General features: G+C 36.4%; 1 non-coding gene across 1 annotated transcript; it reads left to right on the top strand.

The window, feature by feature from the left end:
• The first annotated feature begins 1,468 nt into the window (after nucleotides 1-1,468).
• Nucleotides 1,469-1,576, top strand: LOC112738861 (small nucleolar RNA R71). The gene has a single exon (XR_003169814.1). It is a non-coding gene; the product is annotated as a small nucleolar RNA R71 (small nucleolar RNA).
• Nucleotides 1,577-4,701: the final 3,125 nt, after the last annotated feature.

The raw sequence follows: 4,701 nt of genomic DNA, 5'->3' as shown, positions 1-4,701 counted from the left end.
TCTCATTCCATTGAAGGAATATTTCACCTCTGTCAGCAGCAATCACAGCTCTTGCTGTGGCCAGGAAAGGTCTTCCTAGGATGATGGATTCATCCTCTTCCTTTCTAGTATCCAGGACTATGAAATCAGCAGGGATGTAAAGGCCTTCAACCTTTACTAACACGTCCTCTACTTGTCCATATACCTGTTTTCTTGAGCTGTCTGTCATCTCTAATGAGATTTTAGCAGCTTGCACCCCATAGATTTCCAGTTTCTCTATTACAGAGAGGGGCATGAGGTTTATTCCTGAACCAAGGTCACACAGAGCCTTAAAGATCATGGTGCCTATGGTGCAGGGTATTATGAACTTTCCAGGATCCTGTCTCTTCTGAGGCAATGTCAGTTGATCCAGATCACTTAGTTCATTGATGAACAAGGGAGGTTCAACTTCCCAAGTATCAATGCCAAATAATTTGGCATTCAGCTTCATGATTGCACCAAGAAACTTGGCAGTTTGCTCTTCAGTAACATCCTCATTCTCTTCAGAAGAGGAATACTCATCAGAGCTCATGAAGGGTATAAGGAGGTTCAATGGAATCTCTATGGTCTCTAGATGAGCCTCAGAGTCCTTTGGTTCCCCAGAGGGAAGCTCCTTATTGATCACTGGGCGTCCCTGGAGGTATTCCTCCTTGGGATTCACGTCCTCTCCTCTCCTCACAGGTTCGGCCATGGCGCTTATGTCAATGGCCTTGCACTCTCCTTTTGGATTCTCTTCTGTATTGCTTGGGAGAGTACTAGGAGGGATTTCAGTGATCCTTTTACTCAGCTGGCCGCCTTGTGCTTCCAGATTTCTAATGGAAGATCTTGTTTCATTCATGAAACTTACAGTGGCCTTAGATAGATCAGAGACTAGATTTGCTAAATTAGAAGCATTTTGTTCAGAGTTCTCTGTCTGTTGCTGAGTTGATGATGGAAAAGGCTTGCTATTGCTAAACCTGTTTCTTCCACCATTATTAAAGCCTTGTTGGGGCTTTTGATCCTTCCATGAGAAATTTGGATGATTTCTCCATGTTGAGTTATAGGTGTTTCCATAAGGTTCACCTAAGTAATTTACCTCTGCTATTGCAGCGTTCTCAGGATCATAGGCTTCTTCTTCAGAAGATGCCTCTTGAGTACTGTTGGATGCAGCTTGCATTCCATGCAGACTCTGAGAGATCATATTGACTTGCTGAGTCAATATTTTATTCTGAGCTAATATGGCATTTAGAGTATCAATTTCAAGAACTCCCTTCTTCATAGGCGTCCCATTATTCACAGGATTCCTTTCAGAAGTGTACATGAACTGGTTATTAGCAACCATGTCAATGAGTTCTTGAGCTTCTGCAGGCGTTTTCTTTAGGTGAATGGATCCACCTGCAGAAGTGTCCAGTGACATCTTTGATAACTCAGATAAACCATCATAGAATATATCCAGGATAGTCCATTCTGAAAGCATGTCAGAAGGACACTTTTTGGTCAACTGTTTGTATCTTTCCCAAGCTTCATAGAGGGATTCACCTTCTTTCTGTCTGAAGGTTTGAACATCAGCTCTAAGCTTGCTCAGCTTTTGAGGAGGAAAGTACTTGGCTAAGAAAGCCGTGACCAGCTTATCCCAAGAGTTCAGGCTGTCTTTAGGTTGAGAATCCAACCATAATCTAGCTCTGTCTCTTACAGCAAAAGGGAAAAGCATGAGCCTGTAGACTTCAGGATCTACTCCATTAGTCTTAACAGTATCACATATCTGCAAAAATTCAGTTAAGAACTGAAAAGGATCTTCAGATGGAAGTCCATGAAACTTGCAGTTCTGCTGCATCAGAGAAACTAATTGAGGTTTCAGCTCAAAGTTGTTTGCTCCAATGGCAGGAATGGAGATGCTTCTTCCATGTAAATTGGAATTAGGTGCAGTAAAGTCACCAAGCATCTTCCTTACATTATTATTATTTTCGGCTGCCATCTCCTTTTCCTGTTCAAAAATTTCTGAAAGGTTATCTCTGGATTGTTGTAATTTAGCTTCTCTTAATTTTTTCTTCAGAGTCCTTTCAGGTTCTGGATCAGCTTCAACAATAATGCCTTTTTCTCTGTCCCTGCTCATAAGAAAGAGGAGAGAAAAAGAAAAGAAGAGGAATCCTCTATGTCACAGTAAAGAGAATCCTTATTGTTAGTAGAAGAAAAGAAGAAGAAATTCGAACACAGATAGAGGAGGGGGTTCGAATTTGGTGATGATGTGAGGAAGAGATGTTAGTAGATGAATAAATAAATAGAATAAGATGAGAGAGAAGGAGGGAATTTTCGAAAATTATTTTTGAAAAGGAGTTAGTGATTTTTGAAAATGGTTTTTGAAAAATGTTTAGTATTTTTTTTTTCGAAAATTTTTTTTTGAAATTAAAATTAAAAATAAGAATAATTAGTTAATAAAAAGAAATTTTGAGAAAGAGAGAAGATATTTTCGAAAATTGAGAGAGAGAGTTAGTTAGGTGGTTTTGAAAAAGTTAAGAAACAAACAAAAAGTTAGTTAGTTAGTTGAAACAAATTTTGAAAAGATAAGAAGTTAGGAAGTTAGAAAAGATATTTTGAAAAGATATTTTTGAAAAAGATAAGATAAGAAGATATTTTTGAAAAGATATGATAGAAATTAGTTTTGAAAAAGATTTGATTTTTAAAATCTCAATTAATGACTTGATTCATAAGAAATCACAAGATATGATTTTAGAACTTAAAGTTTGAATCTTTCTTAACAAGCAAGTAACAAACTTCCAAGTTTTGAATCAAAACATTAATTGATTATGTTATTTTCGAAAATTTGTGAAAAAATTAAGAAAAAGATTTTTGAAAAATATTTTTGGAATTTTCGAAAATAACCAAAAATTTTGAAAAAGATTTGATTTTTGAAAAAGATTTTGAAAAAGATAAGATTTTCAAATTGAAAATTTGATTTGACTCATAAGAAACAACTTGATTTTAAAAATTTTTGAAAAAGTCAATCCAAATTTTCGAATTTGATGAGAGAAAAAGGGAAAGATATTTTTTTTTATTTTTGAAATTTTTATGAAAAACATGAAAATTATGCAATGCATGAAATTTTTTTAGATCAAAACAATGAATGCATGCAAGAATGCTATGAATGTCAAGATGAACACCAAGAACACTATGAATGTCAAGATGAACATCATAGACACATATTTTTGAAAAATTTTTAATGCAAAGAAAACATGCAAGACACCAAACTTAGAATTCTTTAATGCTTAGGCACTAAGAATTCAAGAATGCATATGATAAACATGAAAAGACACAAAACAAAAAATCATCAAGATCATACAAGAAGACTTACCAAGAACAACTTGAAGATCATGAAGAACACTATGAATGCATGATATTTTCGAAAAATGCTAGATGCATATGCAAGTGACACCAAACTTATGATATGACTCAAGACTCAAGACTTAAACAAGAAACAGAAAATTATTTTTTTTTTTTGATTTTCTAAATTTTTTTGGATTTTTTTTTCGAAAATTATATGAAAAAGAAAAAATAAGGATTCCAAAATTTTTAATATGAATTCCAGGAATCTTGCATTGTCAGTCTAAAGCTTCAGTCTAGGAATTAGACATGGCTCACTAGCCAGCCAAGCTTTCAATGAAAGCTCCGGTCCAAAACACTAGACATGGCCAATGGCCAGCCAAGCTTTAACACCAGAGTATATTGCTCTTGATAACAAATTGCTGCCTCAGTCCAAATAAATTTAGACATGGCTTTACAGCCAGCCAGGCTTCAACATGCTTCATGAAACACTAGAATTCATTCTTAAAAATTCTGAAAAGAAAATATATTTTTGAAAGCATTTTTATTTTGAAAACATTTTTACTTTTTTCGAAAACAGATGAGAAAATTTTAGAAATATTTTTGATTTTTTTTTGGAAATAAAATAAAAAGAAAATTACCTAATCTGAGCAACAAGATGAACCGTCAGTTTGTCCAAACTCAAACAATCCCCGGCAACGGCGCCAAAAACTTGGTGTTGTTGCCGGGATTGGGATCACAGACGATTCTTGGCGCCAAACAGGAACAATTAAGTCCCCGGCAACGGCGCCAAAAACTTGGTGCACGAAATTGTGATGTCCAGGCTCAAACAATCCCTGGCAACGTGAGCAATTTGGTGCGCTGATCTCAATACATAATTGTCACAACTTCGATACAACTAACCAGCAAGTGCACTGGGTCGTCCAAGTAATACCTTACGTGAGTAAGGGTCGAATCCCACGGAGATTGTTGGTGTGAAGCAAGCTATGGTCACTTTGTAAATCTCAGTCAGGCAGATATAAAGTGATAATGGTGTTTTCGAATATTATATAATAAAATAGGGATAGAGATACTTATGTAAATCATTGGTAGGAATTTCAGATAAGCGAATGGAGATGCTTTTCGTTCCTCTGAACCTCTGCTTTCCTGCTATCTTCATCCAGTCAGCCTTACTCCTTTCCATGGCTGGCTTTATGTGATACATCACCACTGTCAACGGCTACTTTCGGTCATCTCACGGGAAAATGATCCAATGCCCTGTCACGGCACGGCTAATCGTCTGGAGGCATCACCCTTGCCAATGGCTTCATCTTATCCTTTCAGTGAATAATATGCTCACGCACCCTGTCACGGCACGGCTATTCATCTGCCGGTTCTCGATCATGC

This window comes from Arachis hypogaea, chromosome 13 (genome assembly GCF_003086295.3).
Source record: "Arachis hypogaea cultivar Tifrunner chromosome 13, arahy.Tifrunner.gnm2.J5K5, whole genome shotgun sequence".
NCBI lineage: Eukaryota > Viridiplantae > Streptophyta > Magnoliopsida > Fabales > Fabaceae > Arachis > Arachis hypogaea.
Note: the sequence above shows the minus strand (reverse complement) of the source record. Positions and strands in the feature narration are given on the sequence as shown.